Source organism: Phyllopteryx taeniolatus, chromosome 16 (genome assembly GCF_024500385.1).
Source record: "Phyllopteryx taeniolatus isolate TA_2022b chromosome 16, UOR_Ptae_1.2, whole genome shotgun sequence".
Taxonomy (NCBI): Eukaryota; Metazoa; Chordata; class Actinopteri; order Syngnathiformes; family Syngnathidae; genus Phyllopteryx; species Phyllopteryx taeniolatus.
Window position 1 is genome coordinate 6,156,347 of NC_084517.1, and position 15,725 is coordinate 6,172,071.

At 42.9% G+C, this 15,725-nt stretch overlaps 2 long non-coding RNA genes across 2 annotated transcripts in view; one reads left to right on the plus strand and one right to left on the minus strand.

The window, feature by feature from the left end:
• The window catches only part of LOC133465494 (uncharacterized), a 59,949-nt gene extending 58,455 nt beyond the window's left edge, over positions 1-1,494 (plus strand). Inside the window, exon 4 of the long non-coding RNA XR_009784638.1 lies at positions 1,289-1,494. This is a non-coding gene — a long non-coding RNA (uncharacterized LOC133465494). The remainder of the gene's footprint in view (positions 1-1,288) is intronic.
• Positions 223-9,463, minus strand: LOC133465495 (uncharacterized). Its single transcript, XR_009784640.1, has 3 exons — positions 8,365-9,463; positions 1,799-1,845; positions 223-1,461 (listed from the first exon to the last, which is right to left on the minus strand). It is a non-coding gene; the product is annotated as an uncharacterized LOC133465495 (long non-coding RNA).
• Between the last annotated feature and the right edge of the window lie 6,262 nt (positions 9,464-15,725).

The window sequence follows — 15,725 nt, forward strand, 5'->3', positions numbered from 1 at the left end:
ACGCACAGCTTGGGCTCTGGTACCAGTCCTCTTGAGAGGGGTTGGACTCTCTTCCACTCTGGAGTTGCCCACGGTGAGAGGCGCCGAGCAGGTGTGGGTATACTTATTGCCCCCCGGCTCGGCGCCTGTACGTTGGGGTTCACCCCGGTGGACGAGAGGGTAGCCTCTTTCCGCCTTTGGGTGGGGGGGGGGGGGGGGGGGCGGCTCCTGACTGTTATTTGTGGCTATGCACCAAACATCAGATCAGAGTACCCACCCTTTTTGGAGTCCTTGCAGGGGGGGCTGGAGAGCGCTCCCGCTGGGGAATCCATCGTTCTGCTGAGGGACTTCAATGCTCACGTGGGCCAATTAGAACCTTAAATCTGAGATCGTGGTCCTTAGTCGGAAAATGGTGGCGTGCCCTCTACGGGTCTATCATTATAATCAGGTGAAGATCTCCCACGATTCATGAAGCTAAGTCATCAAGTTTCACAGTCGCCTAAATGCTCAGCAATGGTTCCTTTCACACGGCAGCGATTTGCGTTAAAGAGAGTTGAATGGCTCTGGCATCATATACAAGAGACATATTGGAAATGTGTTTCCCACCTTGTGAAAAACTGCTTTGTTATTCAACTGTCAGTAATGTCAATACAGCATCTGAATACCAGGAAAGGTACAGTACTTCATTTCTTGCACAACTGAAATGAAACCATTTGAAGAGCTCGTGAACTTTGTTTTATTTCAGCGCAAATGTGAACGCTACACGGACAACGCGGGCGCAGACCGACTTAAAAATAACTGCAGAAAGTAAAAGGGGCGTCATAAATCGATCACATTAAAGACTGGCAAAGTTGCGGAAATCATCGTCCCTTTGCTGGATATCTTTATTGTCAAAATGTCAGTGTGTGATTTCAAATGTGACGTGTCAACACAGCCCAAGGTGACAATAATCATCAAAGAAGTCTGCTGTGTTTCATCTTTTTGGCAAAAATACTCATATTATATTCATAATTTGTCATCAAAAGTGAGGCTGAGAGCATTTTCTTGTTTCTATATTTTAGTTTGACAGCACTTAGTCATGTTACACCTTTATGACAATTACGTTTGCTATGATTTAGTTTCTGTACTGATTCAGTTAGTAAAGGTTTTATGATGGCAAGAGTCCCTTGGAATCAACTATATACATTTTTTTATGGGTTTTTTTTTCTTTTTTTTTATTTGAAATTCAATATGCCAAAGTCATCAGACTCCCGTAACAAATGATCACAGCCTTAAAAGTTTGCACTGTGGTTTTTCTTGTCATTCTCAGAAGCATTCCCTCACTGTGCCAAAGCTCCAGCGACGTTTCAACAGGAAGCGAAGCAGCAGCAGCAGCAGCAGAAGCAGAAGGACGATGGAAAAACACGTCATTTCTTTCTGCGCTCAGATCTTCAGCGTTTCGGAGCGGCAATTACAGGAAGCGTTACCAGATGCTTTTTGACACTGTTAGAGCAAAAAGTAAACATATCTGCACAAGGTTGGCCTGTCTTTCAGTTTTCTTGGCCTGTTTTTTGTTCTTTTCTTTCATGGTGAAACAGATTTGATACAGATTTTAAATCAACTAGTAACCACTCAGAGGGAATAAAAGTGAAAAGTGCGTCTGGTTATTTAGGTATTGCAGGTTCCAGTTTTGTCGACTTTATCTTCTCCCTGAGAGTATTTGCTCTCTCAAATGAGTTGAGCTTGAAACAAACTTACTTCCAAGAGCGCACGACACGTTCATTGATACGTTCATGAAGACTTACTGTATTAGTGGTGCCATTGAAGAAACGTGACTTACCACACTGAATTCCTCTTACAGCTCTTTGTGTTGTTTCCTCCGGCAGCCTGCACACACCATAATTTACTGTACAATTTATTTGATGTTACACCTGGGTAGACGAACGGCACCGACGTGAACCTGTGTGCTGTCGTACACCATTTTCTCCGAGGCACAGTACAGTCTGCCTCACCTCAAGCTTTTTAGTTGCTGTTTTATATGATCAGCAAAAACAAATATGGAACTCACAAACATTCAATTCATTAGCCTGACAATGAAAACTTAGAGTGCATAATAAAAATGTCTGAAAAAGTTCCATCGGAGACATGAAGAGAGAAAGAAACAGGCACTTGTCAATACAGACCTCCTTAATAACCAGTGAGTGAGGGATTGCGCAATCCTAAGTGAGGCTTGGCTACTCGCTGCCGCACTTTGCGTCTCACCCATGAATTTGAAAAGGAAACAGACACATCCAGGAATTTTGACTATGGAATCATGGACATTATTGGATTCAAATAGAAAAAAAAAAACCATTATGAATCACAGACAAGAGAACTTTCATTGAAAAGACTTTCATGTAATCCATCCATTCATTCTCAACACCACTCATCCTGTTCAGGGTCACAGGGTGCTGGAGCCTATCCCAGCTGACTTCGGACGAAAGGAGGACTACAGGCTGAGCCAATTGCACTCACATTCACATCGTCACTGAGTGAGAACTGAACCTATGCACGTACCGTACCGTACCGTAGTCAGGCGAATGTACCACGACACCATAGGTTTCATGTAAATATTATTATTATTTACTCTCCATGGTGCAGGTGAGGCTCTAACTCCGCAGCACCATGGTAATGAACAATCAATCTCATCGCATGTACTATAATACATATAATGGAGGAATATTCTTTGAGATATAATTGGAGTTTGGAAGATACAAACATAATTATAACAAATTAGCATGAAAGATGCCTTGAGGGACAGTGTGTTCAGTGATTTTTTTTTTTTTTTTAACCTAGACAAAATACAACCGACCCCTGGATTCACACCAACATATTCAAATACAATGTCTCTTTTGTCTTTTAAGATTGGCAAATGTTTTTGTTTTTTTTCCCTTGTAGAGTAAATTGGTAATAAATCTAATGAAAAGAACAGGACTTAAGGACTCATTCACAAATATGAGTGATTCTACACCAGTGAAATAGAGCACATGCCCAAATGTACTGTAAGTACCTCCGTCCATTTGAGGTTTGAGTCTGCGTATTAAAATGCAAGATCAAGCTAGGAGGAGGTACAACTTCAAGGTGTTAACATAAAGTTTAATTACAGTATTTGTACATGTAATAGGTGTGTCACTGATGACTAAACAAACTGTGTGGGAAAGATATGCTTGCAGTGACGATGCAGGACATGATCGGCAGGTTGAGCAAACTCCTCGCGAATGGCGTTCAAAGTGCACCATACTCTGTGTGGGCAACACGTGGCCATGGCTGGAATACTGTCAATTGTGAAAACTGAAGGCAATAAGGGTAGTAGAAAAATCTATTCCAAATTCATACATTTGTGGGGGGAAAAAAACTGTCGATGAAATGAATTAAAACACCACAATACAGCACAATCAAATCCGACACAATAAAATTCAACTTGTATTTACTGCATGAATTTTCCTGAGCTGTGATGTCATAATTTAAAATATAACGCGCCCACACCGGAATTCTTCCCCCACAACTTAGCATGTAGCCTGGGCAGAAATCTGTTTCCATATTTAAGCAATGGCCAGAGTCCGGTCACCAGACTCCGAAGAACCACTGTCATATGTCCAATGTCTCAATGTAAGCGGAACTGCAGCATTAGCACAGATTGCCAATCGCTAATGGCATTATCAGCGCTAGCTTTTGTTAGCGGCCAGCTGAGGTGCTGGTTATGCAGCGTTCGTGTTGCAGGCTTACGTTTTTCGACTTCCGGATGGTTTTGAGGAAAATCTGGTCCACTCAGGAGGGGAAGCAGTGCACCGTCAACACTGGGTATATTGGGGACAGGGGGTGCTTCTGAGCTCAACTCGGGACCTTGTCAATCGGTGGGTCGAATACTTCGGAAGCAGAGTCTGGGGAGTCTGCGGTGGGATCGCTCATCTCTAAGGTTGAGGCGATTAAAAAGCTCCTCTGGGTGTTGTGGGTCTGTCCTGGAAGTCAGGGCTTCCCTGCTTAAGCTGCTTCCCCCACCACCGGACCCCGGACCAGCGGAAGAAAATGGATGGATGGATGATGCAATACAGTTCAATACCACAGCAAACGACACCAATATTTACGAATACCTCTCTGACAGTGCCAACCCTAACGTTCAATTCAGGTACGATGCTTCACTCTTTATTCAATTTTGGATATTGCTTTCTCGTTCTCCCTCTCTGTGTCTCTCTCTCTCTCACTCCCTCAGCCAAGGGTATCAACTTGCAGTTTTCAAATGACAAGGAACTGGGTGTGTTTGTATGAGAGCAACTGTATCCCTTATGTGGTCTCTGTATGATGGGTATTTTTCTGTCCATGCTCACATGGTTTATAGTATATTTGAACATACAGTACATTCCGTTTAAGAGAGGCCTCATGCCCCCACTTTTGCCCGCTCATTCCTCCACACAGAAGAGCTGCCTATGTTCTCAGACTACTCTCGAGGGACAGTCTTAATAGCTGCGGAAGTCAAGCTACTGAGTTCCAGCCGTTTGTTCGCTTGATAGGAATCCGTAAATAAATAAAGTTCCAATTATTAGCTCGCGGCATCAAAGATGACAGCTTGTTCCTCTGCTTCATTGCCTCGTGGCCGGTGAGCCATTTGCAAGAGAACTACCGAATGAAATTGGTCAGAGTTACGGTTGTCATTAAAATGACGTTGGGCTGGGCTGTGCCGATACATAACGGGTTTTACTTTGCTTTCACGACGACAGAAAATCTATCCATCCGTCAGTCCATGGTGCTCAGCCTAAATAACCTCGAAAGTAATTTCTTCTCATGAGTCTAAACACTCATCACTCACGAAATATTGGACTTTTTGACTTTTGAAGAAACTCAAAGATGACAAAATACAGTAAATCTGCTCTTCCCTCTTAAGTAGGCGCTACCGATCAATGTAAACTAGAACCGGCAGACATTCCAACAGCTTCTTCCCTCTTGCCATCAACTCCTTAAACAGCTCACCTACAATTCCATTGCAACATGCTGCCAATTTTTTTGTCTTGAGTTCGTTGTCACATTTCTGTGGGGCCAATTCTACATGACTCGTGCACTCACTGTCGTAGTCTCGCCACGCTGCACTATTTGCATATCTGTGGTTGACCAATACTGGCCACTCGTGCCAGAGTAGCCTCTGCTCCTCTTGCACACTGACTGAGGAGTATCTGCAACATTTGCACAATCGACATTGTCCCAGACGATCGCGCTACTCGTCACTTTAAACCGCATACACTCCTTGAAGTCTCGGCGCCCTTTGCACAATGGTCATTCCACCGGACTATTGCTGTTGGGGTGCCCCGTAATGCACGTAAGCAAGTACTGTATAATTTTCACGAAGTTTAGATAAGCATCGTTGAAAAGTGTCATGAACATCACCACAAAACAATGCAAAATACACCAGTGACAATGCTGCAATTTACAGTTTAGATGAGCTGAGTTTCACTTTCAATTTGATAATCGTTTGATTAAACATAATAGTCCTGTAATTGCACAATTACAACAATGAATGTTCTCCATGCTTACTGCTTTAAAATGTTGCTCAACTTCCTCCAACAGTCAACTTTGAACTGCAATCTTTGCCTTTCTTGTTTCATAGGTTACCAGCTGAGATATTGTGCAAACGAAATAAGAATGTTTTGCTTGCGATGCCAACCAGTTCCGGATGTACTTGCCCGATGATAGCCGGGATGGGCTCCGGCACGCCCGTGACCCGCGTGAGGAGAAGCGGCTCAGAAAAAGGATGGATGGATGGATGGATGGATGGATGGATGCTTGAGATGCAAAAGAATTTCATTGTTTTTTGTTTGGTTTTTTTTTTTTGTGTTAGTTTTTGCTTTACATATTGAAAATTGTTCCCATTTCTGAGCTTATCGTACGATATTTAGGAAACACAAATTCTTTGCACTATTCTAAATGACGCTGGTAACTTAATTTGGAACACTGGACTTTGTTAAATAATGAATATTTTTTCATCCAACATGTACGAATATTTCCGGTGTCATTTCCACCATAAGCATTCACCAAAAACACTCAAAATGAAGCCAAGGTATGAATTCCTTTTTGCGTAACTCCAGAGGACCCGGGCAGCACAGTGGTCTAGTTGTTAGCACTCCCGCTCGCAGTTCCGAAGTTGTGGGTTGGGATTTTGGCTCGGGCCTTCCTGCGCTGTGTGGGGGTTTTCCCCTCCCCTTGCATGCTTTTTTGTTTTGTTTTAAAACTGTGATCCCATTCATATATTTTCATCGTTTTGCTTTTGACCTCTTTATCTAATGTTAGAATCTGTTGAAGACTACCTCAACCCACCCAAGAGTGGCATGCTGATGATCTGTGGGACAGGAAGGTATTTGTCATCGCACCCACACAGTGAGATATAGCTTAACTCCAAACTGTCAGTCTCACAAGGGAGTGGTATCAAAAATGTTTTCAATGAAATTCTTCCAGTTTCCGTTCCCACCGGGGCAGGAGGAGGCAAGTAAAGCTTGCTTTGCGTTTGAAATGTAAAGTGATGAGCAACGGCAGCAGGAGAGGCCCCCTCGTCGTCGCTGCGCATATGGCTGCAATTGACTTAACGCCGTGGGTGGATAAACGGCTAGAATAATCTCAGCGGCCTCTTTATGTAGCCTTAAATAGCGGTCTTGTTTGCACTAAAAAGAAACTGTCATTTCAGCCGACTAACATTTGACCCTTGACACCGGACCCTCTACCTAAAAGGACAAAGGTTAGCCATCTTTTACTCGGGGCTAAAAATAGCAAAGCCTTGAACCTGAACCATGAAACTTAGCAATCAGTCATCTTAATTACTTTCCAAAACTTCTTTTACCATCAATGCTTCAATAATCTCATTCCTACTGAAACCTGAAGCTCGTCTTGTTCATTTGTAATTCGGTAATGCTAAGAGAGAAATGATCCCCATTTCTACGGTGGCCTGCAAGTGCGAAACAATACAACAAATTGTGAAACAAATTCTGCATTTCAGAAAACAGAAAAAAAACAAAACACAAAACACTTTCAAATTTCACGGAACACTGAAACAAAAGCAGCCTTTCACGGCAAGACCCGCCCCGCTTCAACGTGATTGGCTCCTGTGCCGGCTACGCAGATGGAACGTGATGTCCATCCCAAATAGCGATTGGTGGCTATGCGGACGCCCTGAACAGCGAGCCTGTGTCGGCGTTTGATGCTGTGTATACAATATAGGTTTTCACTGAACCTAACACGCATGTTTTTGGAATGTGGGAGTAAAAAAAAAAAAAAAAAAAGAAACAAGTAGCCATGGGAGAAGATGAAAAATGCACACAAGGCAACATTTCAACCCAGAACCTTCTTGCTGTGAGGCAGATTTGCTAACCACCGAAAATATGTAAATTATTTGTGTGGGTTTTCATAGTCCTGCTAACAGATAGCAAACTAACCAACGGCAGTATAAGTCATGGCTGTCACGCTTTGCGCTTTTATGTTTGACAGGTAAATATCGACGCCATGCTTTGTTGACAATGTCAGCTTTATGTAAACATGTCATTTCTGATGAGGAACCTCGCGCTCACATTTACTGGAAGTAAAAGCCATTATTACACATGGACATTGATGACCTGGACACTGTTGGGTTCCACTTGAGTTGAGAGTTACACACGTGGACAAAATTGTTGGGACACTTCCGTTAAAGAATATGGTCACTGAAATAACTGGAATAGAATTTTCCAAAATGCATATTGACAAGACACAAAGGTTCTGAACATAGGAGACAAAACTGGAGCTTTTTGGTCACATAAACTATAACGTATGTTTACAGAGATGCAAGATTCCACCGTGAAAATACAAGCCAATATTTTGGGTACTCGAGAGTTATTTGTGAACACCCCTCCAGAATCCTCCCAGAACACCCCAACCATTCCAATACATTTGTGGTTTCTAGTTGCTTTATTGAAAAATATTCGCACAAAACCTTACAGCGACAATGGAGCTAAGTTGGCAACACTGAGTAACTGTCACTTTCCTCCAGCGCACTAGCTTCGCCTGCGGTTGCCATGGTAACAAAGGCCAAACTCAGCATTCGCATGAGACAGAACCGCTCTCGCGAAACGGAATGATTTCAAGTGTGTTTGGAACCCAAAAGTGTGTTGAAGTGTGTGTTCACTCTGTATCCTTTGTGTAATTTGCTGGAAGTATGTCGGATACTTTGACTTGATAAACCTGGGCGCTGATTTGATGAAACACAGGATGTCGATTTATTGCATTTCTATTCTACTATGACTACCGAATGAGTTGTACACATCTCCTTGTGTCTTGAAGCACACATTTGCCACCTGTTTATCCACCCAACACCCTCCTTCACTGTGGCCCACGCAGAAAAGAGTTCATGACCCTGACCTGCAATTAGGATAGCCTGTGGCGTTCACCTGCAGCGCTGACTCCGACATGCACACACAGCGGATGCGGAGGCTAGAAGACCGTTGACCTACGGAATAATACACACATCCAGATGTGGCGTCAACTGTAGGCACAAATAAGCCCAACACATCTCCAAGTAGCTGACAAACCTACGCGCGAAATCGAAACATGACAAGGGGTGCGACTAACGTGTCTTTGTTTTTAACTAGAGCAAAGCAATTAGCAGAGTTGATCTTTGTCGAACCAGTTCATTCCGAAACGAGTGCGGCAAGTCGCAAATCATTTGATGTCTATCAAGCGTTCAGCCTCAGGCAAAGAGAAGCAGCAGACAGGGAGTTCCCACTTCAGTGTATAGTCTCTCAAACTTGCCTTTACTACCTGCTGTATTCTTATTTAAAGAATCGTACAGTGATTTGATTTTGATTTTGATTTTTTTTACATAGGAGAACAGTCCAAGACCTTAAAATGTATGCTGGCGTGCACTTACAAGAGGCAATATCAGACAAGGTTTAACTTCATATCTGATGCAAAGATTTACAACCCCAATACCAATGACGTTGGGACGTTGTGTTAAACATAAATAAAAAGAGAATACAATGATTTGCAAATCATGTTCAACCTATAGTTCATTGAATACACTCCAAAGACAAGATATTTAATGTTCAAACCGATAAACCTTATTGTTTTGAGCAAATAATCATAAACTGTTATGATTATGTTATGGCGGCAACTCGTTCCAAAAAAGATGGGACAGGTGGCAAAAAAGACTGCGAAAGTTGAGGAATGCTCATCGAACACGTGTTTGGAACATCCCGCAGGTGAACGGGCTCGTTGGGAACAGGTGGGTGCCGCGATTGCTTCTCTCAATTGCTCAGTCATTCACAAGCAAAGATCTGGCGAGGTTCACCTCTTTGTGAACAAGTGTGTGAGAAAGTAGTCGAACAGTTTAAGGACAATGTTCCTCTACGTACAATTGCAAGGAATTGAGGGATTTCGGCATCTACGGTCCATAATATCATCAAAAGGTTCAGGGAGTCTGGAGAAATCACTTCCTATAAGAGACAAGGCCGAAAACCAACATTGAATGCCCGTGACCTTCGATCCCTCCGGCGGCACCGCATCAAAAACCGACATCGATGCGTAAAGGATATCACCGCATGGGCTCAGGAACACTTGAGAAAACCAATGTCGCTACATCCAGTTCGGCGCTACATCCGGAAGTGCAACTTGAAAGTCGACTACGCAAAGCAAAAGCCATTTATCAACAACACCCAGAAACGCCGCCGGCTTCTCTGGGCCCGAGCTCATCCAAGATGGACCGACGCAAAGTGGAAAAGTGTTCTGTGGTCCGAGGAGTCCGCATTTCAAATTGTTCTTCGGAAATTGTGGACGTCGTGTCCTCCGGGCCAAAGAGGACAAGAACCGTCCGGACTGTTATGGACGCCAAGTTGAAAAGCCAGCATCTGTGATGGTATGTCATCCTTCACCCTTTGTGTATGTCGATGGGAGAACGGCAGAGTCCTTTTATTAAGACACATCGGAACCGTGTTCAACTTATGGAAAAAAAGAAAAAAGGTGTCTCCTTTAAATTATAGTTGAGCCTCCAAGGTCCAATGCATTCTAATCCACAGCGTTGAACCTCCGTATTGTACAGATATTGAGCTTTATAGCTTTCACAGTGTCTTTATAGACTCATTCATTCGTGTGCTGTTTTCCTTTTTATTAAAAAAAGAAAAACAAAGTTGAAGGGCCTCGTGTAAAAAAAAATAAATGAAAACAACTAAACAAAAAGACCACAACAAGGCATTGTTTTAAGAGTTACCTGTAAATGTTTGTAGCTACAGAATGATGTATGGCATGTGCGGTTCTATTTTTAAGGCCAGCGTACGCTATCTGAAACATTATAATTGTAGCCATAATATCTGAAAGATTCACGGACTGACAAGTACGTACATATTACTGATCCATTTTTTTAAACGGATCATCCAATCCGTTCGAGCTATCATAGACAGTATAAAGCGGACACAGATACCACGAGGAGTAAGCCAGTCTGCAATGTGACCGAACCGATGTTGATTGAAAATGGAGCCAGACAGAAAAGAGTTTTAGGGACGAGGGGCGCGAACCGCAGCGCTCTCGATATTTGAACAAGTAAGTAACGTTACAAAAGTCAAATCGCGTTCTTGTTTGCGGACAGGGCGGACAGCCGGTGAGGACGGGCGACAACTAACCAACGGGACAAAAGCGCAGGAAAGATCGGGACAGGCCGGAGAACAGGCCAGAGCGCCGGAACACCTGGCCGAGTGTCCAAAAATAAGTGGCAAGTTTATGCTATAGTTGCCACATCTAATGTTGTATCAATTCAACATGTCCAGTTAAGAATCTGCGATTGAGTGCGATTGATTGATCGCACCATCTGACATCACGATACGTGCGCTGGCCTCGATGCTGCTTTCAGGGCCTCGAGACAATTGCACTCTGCTCTTGTGTGTTGACAACCGTGCTCAATAAATATGTCAAGTTGCTGTAGAGTGGCGGAGGTTGACACCGGCTGTCATAGTCGCCGAGCCAAAGCATCGCAAATGACAGTAGGGAAATATTGCCTTCGCTAAACCCAGCAAAGCCCTCGTAAAAAAAACGTCAATCGTCTGCTTTCCGACGTAGTCCTGCAGCGTGCGTGTGCGAGGTGCAATGGGTCATGAATGAATGTTTGCGCACTTGAAGGAGGTGTGGGAGGGAGAAGGAGCGATGTTCCCGCAATTGAGTATGTGATACTTATCAGAAACAAATGCTGGTAACGAACGTTAATTTGTGCCTGCCACAAAACTCAGTGCGGCTCTGCTTATCGTTTAGTTTTTCATCTCCATGTATCCAGACTGCAAATGGATGAGCACATTTATGTCTTAGTCATTTAAGCTGAAACTAATGCTGGCAACAGAAGCAGTAAAGAAAATGGATGGATGATTCAAATGGTAGAAAACCCATGCCGGGCAAGAGCCATCCTCATCACAAGTTTCGTGCATGCCATTATTGCACACTTACAGCAACGCAACGAACTGCACACATCGTTTTGAAGTCCAGACCTAGAGTCAGTGCCAATGTGCGCAGCATTAGAAGGGTCCTTCAACACATTCAGTGCCACTGACTGCTTTCGAAGTCAAATATCCACGTTAACTGGGAGGGCTGCCACTGAAGGAGTAAAAGATCCACTTTCCTTGAACTTAAACCTAGCTGTCCCCTTTAGGTCGTTCACATGCTGCCATTGGGTCACGGCCCCGATCAAACACAGAATCCACTGTGACCATTGGTTCATCTCTTGGGATGGCAAAGTTCGAGTTAGTCCGCTTGATTTGCTGCCAGGAATGGCGGCCCTGAGCAACAGCTCCTATAGGCCTTCTTCTTGTTTGCATGCAAATTGTACACACCTTTGAAACATAGGGGGTGGGGGCCTGAGGGCACAAAGGCAGCAAGTGCACCCAGTGCTTGGAGCGCATTCCTTGCTCGTACACCAATTTAGTCCTCAGCAGGATGTTGATCGTGGACTGACTTACGTGGATTCTGATCCCATGAAAGTCGTTGCACCCTTTCGTGCGTGTAAATCTGTTATGATCGCAGACCTTCCGGAATCATAAGGTTTTCTCTGACAGTTACACGTGATTTGGTATATTTGTCTTCAGCACAATACTGTGCAATTCTAAGGGAATGCAATTGGTTGTTTTAGCAAACCACTAATTATAGCTTAGCCTCTTCAATACAAAAAATATACTGTCAAAGTGTTCATGATACAATATACAGCACTGTAATCCCAAACAGTTGCAATAGCTCAGAATTCATAAGGCTGTAATTGGTATACAATTGACCAAACTATAAATAAAGTGTTGAGCTCTGTTAAGATTTAAGAGGGACGAACATTTTATAGTCAATTTGTGGGGAACACCCAATAGGTCTCGGAACTATACGTGACGTCAGGACGTCACGATGTTCCGGTGGGTGAGAGTCTCATCGCTCCTTCAGGAAAGCTGAGTCCGCCATGTTGGATTTATTTCCACACGGTGGAGGTGCCGCCGTGGATGTGGTACACGCTTTCATTTGGTTTTAGATGTTTTGAATGTGTACTTATATTCCCTCATTTCAAACCAGCACCACCTTCACAACACATTTTTGTCCTTTAAAAATAGGACAGTGCAACCTTCCAAGTCCAATGCCCCAAAGGTCGTACAACTGGGATCACAACACAACAAAGTCAGAATAAACATCATCATGCGTGACTGCTCGGTTTTCGCGAGAGAGCACACATCAGGAGTTGTTAATATATCTACATTATGTTAATTTGCAGTGGACTGTTAATTGGTATAATCGGTAGCTCATAGGAAGGTGTTTAAGAAAACTAACTGACGTCAAATCATTGCAATCTAATACAAAATGCAATATGATGAAGGGAAAATGACATGTGGTCTTAACGTGTGTCAACGAATGCACATCATTTGCTAAAGTTAGAGTTAGTGAGTAGAATTGAAATCCCAATTCATACAGGTTTCTGAGAAACATATGCTGCCATCCAAGCAACGTCTTTTTCATGGACGCCCCTGCTCACTTCAGTAAGACAATGTCAAACCACGTTGTGCACGTGTTACAACAGCGTGGCTTCGTAGTAAAAGAGTGCGGGTACTAGACTGGCCTGCCTGCAGTCCAGACCTGTCTCCCATTGAAAATGTGCGGCGCATTATGAAGCGTCAAATACGACAACGGAGACCCCGGACTGTTGAACAGCTGAAGCTGTACATCGAGCAAGAATGGGAAAGAATTCCACCAACAATTAGTTTCAACAATTAGTGTCCTCAGTTCCCAAACGTTGATTAAATGTTGTTCAAAGAAAAGGTGATGTAACACAGTGGTAAACATAACCCTGTCCCAGCTTTTTGGGAACATGTTGCAGCCATAAAATTCGAAGTTCATGATTATTTGCTCAAAACAATAAAGTTTATCAGTTTGGACATGAAATATCTTGTCTTTGTAGTGTATTCAATTCAATAGAGGTTGAACATGATTTGCAAATCATTATATTCTAATGTTTATGTTTAACACGTCCCGACTTTAACCATTGGAATTGGTTTTATATTCTAACATGAGCCAAAACATGCACAGAAGCTTTCAGGTTCCCTGATGTGAACTTTAAGTGTCATCAAGCTCTCATGGTTTGCAAATATGCTTCAGGAATCTGAAAAGACTTGCCCTTCCCTCCAGTCACAGTTTAATTGGTTGCAAATAGTTCTTTGAGATGAGAGCGTTGCATTAGGTATGTTTTGATAACACCCTCGTTTTTGTCACCATAATTAACATGTGTGTGACTGGCATGTAACACGCTATAATTAAAGAGAACATACATTCATTTTGATGCGTTATTTTCCATGACATAGTCTCCCAAATGGCAAAATATGAGAATTCGCGGAGGGGGGGGGGCAGGATTGTTCCCAATGATGCTGATCCGGTGACGATTGTTGGCCTTGATGGAGGTCTTCACTCAATTTAGTGGCATTCTGCATGATGTTGTTTTTGTTTGTTTTTATACACATCCTCACAATTAATTAAGGTCCATAAATATTGGGACATGGACACAATTAATTCTAAACACCACCGCACTGAATTTGAAATGAGACCAACAAGATTTAATTTGAGGGTACTTACGTCCAAATCAGGTGAACGGTACAGTTTGTATATATGCAACAAGTAGTTACATGAACACAAACCTAAAAACATTGAAGCAAACACACTAATCAGTAACCCCTGTGTGCTAATAAATGAGTGAGAATATAAACCCTGCTCGTAAGACACAAGCATTCCTTTCACCAGAACGTGCAAGAGAGAGAAAAAAAACAAGCCTGGGAAAATGCTTGCATTCGATATTAGCGTTATTCAAATGTCATCCGGAGCCTCCAGCCAATGCCAGAATTCTTACTGCTACTTCCTTCCAACCTCCTTTAGCATATCCTCAATTAATGAACAGTGTAATCGGACATTGCATTTGAATGTCGAGTACTTCCGGGTTGCAAAAGGCCAAGCAATTTCCGTAGGTACCACTAGTAAACAAACCCTTGACCGAGATCAATCGAGAAACTAGATAAATGGCTTCAGTGATGATTGTAGCCTTTTTCTTCTTCTTCTTCTTCTTCTTCTTCTTCTCCTTCTACGACTGTAAGTCTCAAAGGAAGAAGATGCCTGAGGTAAGCGTAGGGTTGGTGGTCATGAACCTTCCAACACTATGAAGAGAAGAACTTTTCTGCTGGGTGGAGGACAGAGGATTAAAGAAAGACAAAGCTTCCTGAATTCTCAACACTGAACCACTCTTTGATCTGGATGAAAACTCACATTGTCCTACACGACTCCATAGAGAGGATGTTGATGATTCTGCTCTTCCTGCCCTAACACGATACAAAGATCACTAACAAAGGTCAGGAGATGTTGAGTGTCGTATGACCCCAGTGTTGCATAATTTGTTCTTCGCGATCAATTTTCTGTTGCTTTGTTTAAGTTGAGACACCTGTGTTTTCATTGAGTTTCGCTTTCGCTTCCCGCGCTTACTATGATGCAACACGAGTGCGTCACAGTGGAAAATGTGTTTTAAGTGGGTGAGAATACGTTTGAGAATAAGTTGCTACCAAAAGGGTGACCGAGTCGGTCAGTGGCTTCGTGGCACTGAGCATTTCGGCCCGGACAATATAAGGTTTTGTGTTTTAGCAATTGAGAAATACTGTAACTCTGATCGCGCATCATGACCACTCCTTTTGAATTTCCGCCAACGGTGTCAACGGGCCCGCATGGCGCCACAAAGGACTTTAGAACTCATCCTGCTTCACGACAGAAGACAAATTGAAGCTTGCCAAATTGCACCTTGTTTTTCTCAATTGTTTCTTGAAAACTGGGATTCTCAAAGTGCGGTACTCGGACCACTGGCGGTATGCCGACTCCCTCTAGTGGTATGCTAAAGAATCACTCATTTAAATATACAAACTGCATGCTAAGCTTGGTGCCACACATGAGGATTTTTCAAAAGTAAAAAGAAATGATCGAAATTGAGGCATTTAACGGTTTTGTGTGTGGTGTGGCAATTTTGAAACAGGTCATCCAAGGCAGCAATCTGGCGTAATCACACGCGATATAACAAAAACGCAGAAGAACAAACACTTCCGCATACGTTGCGCCGATGTTTCTCAAAATCGTGACAGTCCCATTATCTTTATGTCTGTGCCGTGACTTTTTTTTTTTTTTTTAAACAAGAACAGTATGTGTATGTTAAGCATAGTTGCGTTGTATTTAACTTTTTGAGTATAACACATTTGCAT